Source organism: Myxocyprinus asiaticus, chromosome 21 (assembly GCF_019703515.2).
Source record: "Myxocyprinus asiaticus isolate MX2 ecotype Aquarium Trade chromosome 21, UBuf_Myxa_2, whole genome shotgun sequence".
NCBI classification, from domain to species: domain Eukaryota; kingdom Metazoa; phylum Chordata; class Actinopteri; order Cypriniformes; family Catostomidae; genus Myxocyprinus; species Myxocyprinus asiaticus.
In genome coordinates, this window is record NC_059364.1 from 15234456 (window position 1) to 15246095 (window position 11640).

Genomic DNA, 11640 nt, shown 5'->3' on the forward strand with positions numbered 1-11640 from the left:
CCTCACCATTCTAAACAGCACTGTGGCAGCAGCAGTGGAGTCATTCAGGTTCCTGGGCACTACCATCTCACAGGACCTGAAGTGGGAGACCCACACTGACTCCATTGTGGAAAAAGGCCCAGCAGAGGTTGTACTTCCTTCGCCAGCTGAGGAAATTAAACCTGCCACAGGCGCTGCTGATACGGTTTTACTCAGCAGTCACTGAGTCTGTCCTCTGCACTTCAATAATTGTCTGGTTTGATTCAGCTACAAAATCAGACATCAGAAGACTACAAAGGACAGTTCAGACTGCTTAGAGGATTATTGGTTGCCCCCTGCCCCCCCTTCAAGAACTATACACTTCTAGAGTGAGGAAAAAGGCTGGAAAAATCACTCTGAACCCCACTCACCCTGCCCACTACCTTTTTGAACTGTTGCCTTCTGGCCGACGCTTCAGAGCTCTGAGCACCAGAACTGTCAGGCACAGGAAAAGTTTTTTTTCCCCTCAGGCTATCCATCTCATGAACAGTTAAAACTGCCCCATTGAGCAATAACTATGTGCAATACACAGTTTAGTCTTTGTTATATTTATCCAACACATCCAACCTTATTCATTCCTCAGAAAAGAAAAGAAAATTGCACTTTACATAACAGATTGTAATAGATTTGCACTACCCATGTGTATGTGTGTATGTATGTATGTGTGTGTCTTTACGTATGTGTATAATTAGTTTTATTTTTTATTTTTTATTTTTTATCTTGCTGCTGTTTTTGTATTGTTTTTGTATTGTTGTACACTGGAAGCTCCTGTCACCAAGACAACTCCTTGTATGTGTAAGCATACTTGGCAGTAAAGCTGATTCTGATTCTAAAGCAGGTTGACTTTCTTAAGAGCTCCTTGTTAGAGATTTTAAATATTTTGAACATTGTTTCCATGTACAATGTGGTGTTTAATAAAGAAATGAGCCATAAACAACAAGCCAAAATCCCTTAACTGTGGTAAAATCAACTATCTCACGTCCTTAAGGAATATTTCGGGTTCAATACAAGTTAAGCTTCACTGAAAGCATGTATGGCATAATGTTGATAAAAACCAAAATTTTGACTTGTCCCTCTTTATATAAAAAAAAAAAAAAAACACACACACACACACACACACCCACAAAAAACAAGCAAAAATCTTGGTTCCAGTGAGGCACTTACAATGGAATTCAATGGGGCCAATCTGTAAACGTTCAAATACTCACCATTTCAAAAAAACAACCACAAGACATAAACAATATGTGGGTTAACATGATTTTAGTTTGATAAAATGGCTTAATAACCTTTACTCTGTAAACTTATACACAATTTTAAAACTTTGTTGCCATGATGTATCCTAAATGTATCCTTTTTACAGACACCGCACTTACGTCTTAATTTAGCAGCGTAAATTTAATAGACTTTTTACAGTCATTTTTTTAAATATTATATCACTATACTTTTTTTTGTTATATAACCCCGGCATAAAAAATAAAATAAAAAAAACAAGTCAACTGCTGTGATGGGGTTTCAACTAAAGCTGCTGAGTGAGAATAAATTTGTTCTCTTTCTCTGCTCTGATTTTTTTCCCCCCACCTCTTATGGAACGTCATGAAAAAGTAATAATGGATTTTTGTCTTTTTTTTCTTTTGCTGTTGGAGCACATGAGAACACAAAAATAATATTTGCTATGGTAACCCATGTACCTTTTTCAAATTTTACCCTGACAGTGTTTACTTATGTGTTCCAAATCCAGAAATGTGAAAAGGATCCATGTCCTGAAGCAACTTGCTGCATTAATATAGGATGTTTACTGGCAACAGTCAAAGTCACAATTATACAATATAACCAAACTTAACAAAAACACACAGGCCAGACAGCCCCATATGCTCTCAGAGCGACATGGGAAATGACAGAAATAATCGTTCCTCACTCAAGGACAAAGACCAATTGTGAGGAACCTTCTCCAATTTCCTTAATCCTTGCCTTTCGTCATCCCAAGCGATGGTGACAAATTGCCAGTTCTCATTGGGAACAATGGTCGCTAATGGAGGAGGAAACTCAAGTGAGAGGTATACACAAGCTATCAGCACTAAATGGTTCCACTTATTTATCTGTCAGCGTTCAATTCCTGACTGCCTTAGCGTTCTTCTCAAGCACTTGTGTGACTGCTGTATCAGATGTACCCCATGTCTTTGTGAAGAATGGCTCTGAGGCACACAGACGCTTCAGAGGTGTTGAGAAAAACACCTCCAGATCTGAGAGGATGACTCAAATTTCATTATGGGCAAAAGGTTCAAAGCCAAAGTCTTAAACACATGAGTTAGAAGAGAGACACACAACAATCTATAATGTTTTTCTTCCTTTTCACAAGTAACAGTGACTGATTGCTAAAGACATCTGCTATGGCATTTGCTTACACATAATAATGCCTCTTTGTTGTTTTACAGTGCCTGAAGTTCTGGGAATAGTTCCCCCAAAAATGACAATTCCGTCATTATTTACCCACCATTATTTTATTACAAACCAGTATGCTGTTGTTATTATTATTCCATGGAACACAAATGGAGATTTTTTACTGTTCTTTTCAACAATTTTGTTCCACAAATAGACAATTCAAGATCATGTCTGTCAAGCTCCAAAAACAAACACCAAAGTATCATAAAGTAAGTAGTAGTACTTACTTTGTCTCATTAGGTACGGATACCTTTTATGGAGTTTTTCTTAGTCAGTATTTACTGAAAAACGTCCCCTTTGCCAAAGCTCTAAAATAAAACATGGAAGTCAATTATGTCAAACATTATTGGTTCTTGCATGTCTCGTGACAAAACAACACTGACGTCAAACCTAATGGTGCCATATTAGACAGCTACGGTGGAAGGGAAGATTTTCAGTAAATAATGTCCTAAATTTTGGTCATCCTTATTTCAATACTTGGAATATAGCACAAATGAGCCATATGGACTACTTTTATGATGTTTTTATGCGTTATGGTCCTTTTTGGAACTTGTCCGTCATACTCACTATGAGCTATATGGAAAAGAGCTGGGTAATGTTTCTTTAAAAATTCTCCTTTTCTGTTCCATGGAAACAATAACATCATACAGGCTTGGAACAGCACAAGAGTGAATAAATATTGCAAGAATTGTCATTTTTGTGTGAACATTTCCATTAATTTCTCAAGGTTCTGTGAAAGCCACTTGGTATTCAATATTTCAAGGTTCATAATGATTTTCCTCTACGGAAAAATATTTATAAATTCTTTAAAAGAGACTGAAGCTGCATGCCCTGATGTAGGCCTGCTTTAGCTACAACATAAGTCAAAGCGAGGTGAGACGTGTCGTAAAAAGTACATAGCTCAAAGTGCATTGTTTGAGCTTAGCTTGGAGAACATGAAAACACAATGGGCTCCTTCTTGTCTTTCTCCAGCACACTGATTCACAGCAGATGTGATTCTTTAAAGTGCTGTTAAATTCTCAGTGTACGCTGTTAGAAATAGCAGCAGAGCAAGTTTTTATGAGTAGTAGTAAAATGGCAGTTTCTGTCATATCTCAAAACAAGATGTGAGGACAAATAAAATAATTTAGTGGATTTAGCTAAATTAAGACCAACACTGATTAAAAATCAATCCAGGTGAAGCCTACTGTATAAAAATTCATGAAAACAGAAAATGAACAAAAGGCACGGACTGTTGTTTAGCACCAAATTATAAAACCTCATACCAACAGCTTTAATCACTGTATAACTCTCTGTGTCCTATCTCTGCCAAATGAGACTTCCTGAAATCTAGCCAAACCAGTGGGAATAAACAGGTCTGTGATGACTATGAATGCAGCTTTATCAACCTTATCTATAATATCCATGTGTGTGTTTGTGTCGGCAAACCTTTAATGTCATTAGGCATTGCTTCCTCTCTGAGGAGTGAAACAAACAAAAACCACCAGCAAGCTGCCTTTGATACCAAAGAATAAAAATCAACTTTCACGACAAAGCACAAGGGCTGGCGTACATTTTTATGGTGAAGAATTTTTGCAAATGAGTGAAAGAGAAAGTCCTCGAGAGACAACTGTACAGCTAAATTCCAACTGTGAATACGGAGAGGCTTCTATATTTGAAAGGGAGTGAGAAGATTGTTATTTGGCTAATTACAGATTTAGAGCTGAAACAGTAAACCAATGGAGAGGAAGAAAACGAGGTGCTTGAGTGAGTTACATTAGAGCATTAGAGTGGCGAGACTGTGGATGCATTGTGTGCTGATGCCATCTTTTATCTGTCTCAATACTGATAGGGCTAACGAAGCAGTTTGGGGAAGTAGGGGGGGTTAAAGGGGTGGGCTATCTAATCTGATCAGAGACCATTGTTTTGAAGCTCATTAACCGCTGGGGGGTCCAGAGGTTTCCACACAGTTGACAAGTCAACCCCAACCCATCCCCCAGTAACCCCAACCGACCACCTCACCCCTCCCTCTATCCCTGTCACCAAGACACGAGGGGCCTTAGAAAAACAAGCGACAGACACAAAGGGGAAAAAAGAGAAGACAACCCAGAGAGCTATTTGTGAGGATTTGCTCATTCCTCAAATACACAAGAGTGGTGACCGCTGACTCAGTCCTCTGGTTTGGGTTCGAACAGCAGGAAGTCAGTTTAGGCTGTTGTTGTTTAGAAGATTCCTGGTATCCAGAGAGCAAGGGAAGTTAAACATCTGGTATTCATTTGTTTAAAAAAAAAAAAAATGAGAAAGGGGTTAGAGAGAAGACAGTATTGACTTGTCATTTAAGTTAGTGTCCAGACGGACGGACGGACGGATGGATGGAGAGACAGGTAGATGGATGGATGGATGGATGGATGGATGAATACACATTTTGTAGACATCTTCCAATGGAAATTTGGTTCATAAATACATAAATAATGTCTTCTATTTTAAATAAATAAATGCATTTTGTTTTTTTCTAGGTTTAGGGTTAGTTTGTAGTAATTCTAATTAGCTTATTTAAAAACAACAGAAGTCTATGGTAATGTCCCCATTTTAGCTAGGTAAATATGAATGTGTGTGAAAGAGAGTGGAGTTGCTTGAGACACAAGAAAAATACATCACAAATCTACCAGACCTGGGCAGCACAGCGCTGAGCTCAGGATTGTTTGTTTGAGAACGGGCCAAGGGCATGAAATATACACTCGAGGTGTAAAAATCAGAATGACAACACCTTCAACAAGTCTTTGAAATTAGCAACTTATGGTATGGCTTTGATTTTGACACAATTGCGCCATAAATTCCATTCACGTTAACAGCACCATATGAGAAACACACATCAGTAAATGAAAGGCCGGTTTAATGCGAGTTATTTGCTTGTCATGCCAAGAATGTTCCGTGAACATCCTTGAAAGCAGAAGTCAGACGTTCTTCAGTCGTGGGCCCACTTAGATCCTGAACTAAAAACGCTCTTGTTAGCACTTAACCACATCAAGTGCTTTAATAAACTTAGCTATGCTCGTCTCCACCCCTTAACTACAACAAACGAGAGGAGAGGGGCAAGAGAGGAGCAAGAGTAGAAGGGTTTGAGTTCCTTCAAAGCCATGTCTGTTGTCAAAACACATTGAGATGGAGGAGATAAAATAAATGGCATCTTTTGGAAAGATGAGGAACTCATCCTCCCAAACAACAGATGACCCCAGCTGTAGACTCCCCCAACAGTTTTGAAAAAACGGTAATTAGATCCTCTCAAGGCCCTCCACTGGGGCCCTTTGTACGTCTAAGAGTCAATCAAGAGCCGATGACAGACAGAGCCTAGTCAGATTTAGGAGAGAATAGTGCTGGAAGGGTCGGATGCAGGGGCCAGAGTTATGATCCGTCCCAGGGAGGGAGACGGACAGGCCTCTGCCCACGATGCCCTGCAGTGACCTCTTGTCACCCACGACAGTGCCCTGCTTCTCCACCTCTGACCCTAAAAGCATGACACCTGGACCTGCTGTAAAAGTCTACAGTGGATAGTACATTTACAAAAATGCCCTCCTCCAAGGGGAGTGGTTTTTGTGAAGATGTAGAACAAAAGGTGCCATGAACTTTAAATACTAATAGTCATCTCAAATAAAACAAAAAACGTATGCTTTATTTTTTACTATTCTTACTAGTTTGATTAACTAATCAAGTTCCTAATTAAACAGTACATGAAATGTCACATTTTGGAATCATAACTCAAATATACACATTCTTTAAATTTTGGCTTGAAGTACAAATAGCTCACAATTATCAAGTACAAAATTGCGGCTATGTGGGATCCCCATAAGCCCTTGCACTTGAATAAATTATGTATGTTTGTTCAAGACAAGGGAACTTATGAAGAAATATAATTATTATTATTAAAAAATTAATATAGATTTTATTTTTATGACTGTTGTTGTTGTTTTGTAGCTGGTTGATAGTTATTATTTGTGTGAAGTCACCATTAGGGTGATTAGTGTTACCTCTGGTGAACTTGGAGCCTGTTACATATAAGTCATTATTCTCTACTGAATTGTACTTTACAAAAGTGCAGATTTATGTGCACTAAGAAGTACTGAGAATCCAATATGCCATGGCCAACCTAGAGGCCAGTCATAATTTCCACACTGTATAAGATGTACTATAACTCAAGTTAAATAATTCAATACAAACAACAATATTTTATTCACAGGTGAGTTAAGTTTACTTGTAACTAGTAAACTGTACTTAAATAATTAAGTTCACTTTAATTAAGACAAAAAAAAAAAAAAAGTATCTTATAAAAAGCATACAAACCAATTGCCTAAAAAAAAAAAAAAAAAAAAAATCGAAGGTCAACTAATTAGATTTTACAGTGTGGCATACGTGATTAAGTAAGCATTCAACATGATTTGTTCTTGAAGTCATTTAGCCTTGAACTGTGTACATTTTTGTAATGAAAAATGCTACCGTTATATAAGAAACCTATTAATTGGTTAACTGGTAACACTCATTTCTATTCATTAACATTAGTTAGTACAATAGGTATCATGAACCAACAATGAATAGGCTAATAAATTCTTACAGCATTTATTGATCTTGGTTAATGTTAATTTATCAAAATACGATTGTTTATCGTTTGTTCATGTTATTTCATATTCCATTAAATACCAGTGTACAGTATACCAGTATAGGATACTTCATCCAAATGAGTGACAAGTCATGTTTGGCACATGATAAAAGTTGATGTTGTGGCCATTTTAGCAAACAATCAGAAGCCACACAGTAGTGAAAGCAGATCAACCTACACCTTATCTATTCTACTGAAGACCACCAGCAATTGTTCATTAGCTGACCCAAGCTCTGTGAGGTAGATCATTTGCTTTACAGGAAAAAAACAAACAGGCAAAGACAGGGAAAAGTGCAGGGAAAGCGTGGTGGAAAAATAATATGCCGATAATGAAAAAAGTAATAATTTGAGCACTTCAACACCAAATTAAGGTCACATATGGGTAGAAGTATGCAACTACCTTTGTTTGCAAACAAAAAAGCTATCCTTAACCACAAAGTGAAGAATATATAGAACTATATCTAGTGTTTACAGTTAATACGGTCATAAAACTGCATGCACAATATTTATGAAAGAATGAGCAAAATGCTATTTAAAACCGTTTTAGATATAGAGTATTGCATTCCACACCATAGGACATGTCAACTTTACATCTGCCAACAAAATGAAGGAGAATAACAGTTTATCCAGAGGCAGCAGAGATGCGTTCAGGTCAGAATGGAACAAACTGTACAAAGGTCCTCAAAAGCCCTTTGGAGACAATGACACACATTCTGTACTACAGGCTTATGAGGGAGCAAACTCACCATTTGATGGCACTTTAATACTTAATAAGCATAATGAGGCTGAACATAACGCCTGACTTCCGAGCTTAAAAATTAATAATGTAATGAGAAAATAAGAATCCATTTACAGCGCTCTCTCTCTCTCTTACAAAGACACGCCACTAAAAAAAAGAAAGTGCATTGCTTAGATTTAAATAAATGCACACCAGCAGCTGATGAATTGCTCTGCCTTTTCTTAGCATCTTACACATATAAACTCTATTACTTAATTCTTACACACACACACACACACACACACACACACACACACACACACACACACACAAACAAAGCTCATTTAAATAATGCTTCTGGTGGGCTTCTCAACACAAACACATGAAGCGCTCACTCAAGGCTTATTCATATGGAGGACTAAATGTGACAATATTACAAAAATAAACAAAAAAAGTAATATATTTGCAAAGAAATTTAAAAAATGAATAAAGTGTATATATAAATATATATATATATATATATATATATATATATATATATATATATATATATATTTTTTTTTTTTAATCTTACATAATGCAGTTTTATTTCCTTATTTATGTATTATTGTATTTATTTCCACATGTATTTTTTCCTCATTTATTTATTTCTACAATTATTTCCACATGCATTTATTTATATATGTTTATATTTCCGTATTTATTTATGTCCACATTTATATTTTTTAAATGTATTTATTTCTCCATTTCTTTATTTCCACATTTATGTATTTCTACATTTCTGTGTCCGTATGGTAATGAGGGGGCATGATTTCTACTTCAGGCATAACATTCTAGCTCGAAGTGCTCTAGAGTGAATCTTGGAGGCCAAAGTGATATCTTGTGGTTGAAAAAATGAAATACTTAAAATATAGCCACAGGTGGGTGTGGGCGTGCATTGAGAAATTGTAAAACTTGGAGGTGGGCAAAATGACCAAAATCTTTTATCACTGTTTAAGTAATTTGATATCTCTGTAACTCTGTGTACAAAGACTGACCATACCTGTACAGATTTTTTTGTCCGGGACTCTGCTGAAAATCTTGGAAGACAATCTGAACATAAACTGCAACTTCAACAGATCTCATAAAAGACACTTTGACAAAAAGCAGCGTGCTCACGTGAAATGATCCAGTAGCAATTAATGCAAACACGCAGATGTTGGCGATAGGAGCTTGATTTATTCAGGACCGTATAAATAGCCAAACAAGGCAGCTCAGGGTGTGTGGAAAAAGGGAGGGGAGAGAGAGAGAGCGAGAGAGATGCACGGCTATTCATTTGGAAATATCACTGCCAGATCAACACGTCATTAATCTACTTCTAACCAAACTACTCTGCTTCAGTCTACCTGCCATCTCTCTCCACTCTACATACGTATCCACTGGCATGGAAGAAATCCGCTCAATGCCCACAAGAGAGCTGCCACTTTAGGGCGCGTCTGCAACATGCACAACAAGTGTGTATTGTCTCTGATTGCTATCTGTATACGGTCAAAAAAATCATAATTTATGTGTGTCATGAATGGTAAGATCATCAACATATTTACACGGGAATCACAGGAATTCACATATCATATGGTGTAAAGTTGTGCACAGCTGAAATTAAGATGCGCAATGCACTCGCTCAGATCCACGGGTTTGATCCGGGATTTTACATGGCATGCAGTTACAGAGAGTTCCCAATTCATTTTCGATTGGAGTAAGCAACAGGAGGCAAAATGGAGTGTGACAGTTGAAATGCCTAAAATATAACACATGTTTGCATTTTCCAAGATAATCCTCTTGGATTCTGAAGGATAGGCATCTCTCATTCAAACAGTTCTCACGCATGCACCGTCTTCTTCCTTTTATATTATACAGTGATAATCTCATACGTGTCATATACTGTAGGTACAGATATATTTGTATTATCCAAAGAAAGAACAGTTTGACAGTAATTTTGACAGTTTTCTGTACATCAGTACAGTGTGTGTGTGTGTGTGTGAACATGTGGTTTTATTGTCTATCAACCCACCTAATCGTAATTCAATACAAGCTCTGAATCAGCGATCTTTCTCTCGGTCTCTCTCTCTCTTCCCTTTATCCACCCTCCCTGATCTGCTTTGTTTGGCTATTTATACGCGCCCGGTCCTGAATAAATCAAGCTCCTATCACCAACATCCACACGTTTGCATTAATTGATACTGGATCATTTCACGCGAGCGTGCTGCTTTTTGTCAAAGTGTCTTTTATCAGATCTATCGAAGTTGCAGTTTCTGTTCAGATTGTCTGCTAAGAATTCAGCAGAGTCCCGAACATTTTGGGCATTCTGGAAAATAGTCTGTACAGATATGGTCAGTCTTTGTACACAGAGTTACAGAGATATAAAATTACTTAAACAGTGATATTTTGCCCAACTCCAAGTTTTACAATCCCTCAATGCATGCACGGTATTTCATTTGTTCAACCACAAGATGTCACTGTGGCCTCCAAGCTTCACTCTAGAGCAGAAGTTTTCACGGGTTCACCCTAACCCAAGGACCCGAGACCAAACCCGGGACCCATACGGGTACAGGTCCACGTTTTATACAGTCAGCCAGGTCCGGGTCAGGTCCCATTCTATTGCTGCTGGTCCCGGGTCTGTTTAACATTATGTGTAATACCCAAGTCAATCCAAGAAGACCCGGCTGTGATCAGACAGCGTTGATGATGATGGTGCTGTGTGTATGTGTTGTAACTCGCAACATTGTAAAATTAGGATGAGAAAGTGCGGGCCGGGAAATTAGGTGAAAAATGGAGCGGAGCCACAACGAGCTGAGTGACGTCAGAGGCATAGCGGAGTTAAGGCATACGATAGCAAATTAGCAATGCTAAGGTTAGCAGCCGTGGCAATGAACGAGCAATCGTTATTATAGTTCAAAAGGGCAAACAGTCAAAGTTATCTTATGTGAGATACAAAAAAAACTGCAAAGCTGATTCTAAACAAGTCGTGTTTGTCATCCGTCATTGTGACAGCAAATGGACTTTTGAAGCTGAAATAATGGATTTGCTATGCTGTTTCAACCAGCAAGAGAGGAATCACGTAAAACTTGGATGTATTTGACCAACTTTCTTGGCAAGGAGGATGGATTATATGTGTCACGGCCAGGCACAGGGGAGCAGGCTACTAACATTACATTAGGTAAGACACAACGTTTTGTTTTCACAACTTGTAAATTAACTTGTTAATAGTAATCAACTGTGAAATTGGTGTCAATCGGATCTGTGTCTCCTGGACGGGTCCGGGTCCCAGCTTTCAAATAATAGACGGGTCCGGTTCGGGTCCGGGTAGTACATTTCCAGGTCTCTTTGTGTTCGGGCACGAACTTTTGGACCCGTGAAGACCTCTACTCTAGAGCATTCCGAGCTCGATTGTTATGCCTGAAGTAGAAAGCACGCCCCCTCATTACCATACGGACACAGAAATGCAGAAATACATAAATGTGGAAATAAATAAATGTAGGAATAAATATATTTAAAAATATATAAATGTGGACATAAATATGGAAATATAAACATAAATAAATAAATAAATGCTTTATAAATGTTTTACATTTCTTTGCAAATATATTTAGTTGTTTATTTATTTTTAATATTGTCACATTTGCTCCTCCATATATTCAAGGCTGTTCAACACTTATCTTCCTTTCTCCTGCTCCCCCTTGTGGCCACCGTCCACATACTGAGATGAGAGGGGGAGAAAGAGAGAGAGAGTGAAAGGGGATGAAGAGAGGCAGAGCTGCTAGCTCCGCCCCCAGATGACATCACCGCTGTGTTGAGG

General features: G+C 38.0%; 1 protein-coding gene across 2 annotated transcripts in view; it reads right to left on the reverse strand.

The window, feature by feature from the left end:
- Positions 1-11640, reverse strand: part of LOC127412386 (ADP-ribose glycohydrolase MACROD1-like) — an 817662-nt gene that overhangs the window by 654852 nt on the left and 151170 nt on the right. The gene's annotated exons all lie outside the window — the stretch shown is intronic.